This window comes from Penaeus monodon, chromosome 34 (genome assembly GCF_015228065.2).
Source record: "Penaeus monodon isolate SGIC_2016 chromosome 34, NSTDA_Pmon_1, whole genome shotgun sequence".
NCBI lineage: Eukaryota > Metazoa > Arthropoda > Malacostraca > Decapoda > Penaeidae > Penaeus > Penaeus monodon.
Window position 1 is genome coordinate 17,282,883 of NC_051419.1, and position 301 is coordinate 17,283,183.

The following is a 301-nucleotide window of genomic DNA, read 5'->3' on the forward strand; positions in this document are numbered from 1 at the left end:
GGAGCTACCATTCTACTATTTTCTTGTAATCACCATTTACGTTTTCTGTTCTTGTTAGACTAATTCCTGTTAGACTAATTTATTCACACACTTTTTGCTTTGTTGTGTTTTAAACATGTAATTACTTCGTTCTTTGCTATTATTTGTTCAGTTAACCCAGTTAGTTTTTAGTTTTTGTCTCGTCACTTCGTTTTATTTCGTTTGTTATTTCTTTTGTTTTATCCAAAGCCACCTATGTATATATGTATATTATGTTACACATGCTCTACCTTAGAGTCCCGTCAGACCAAGTTGTCATAGC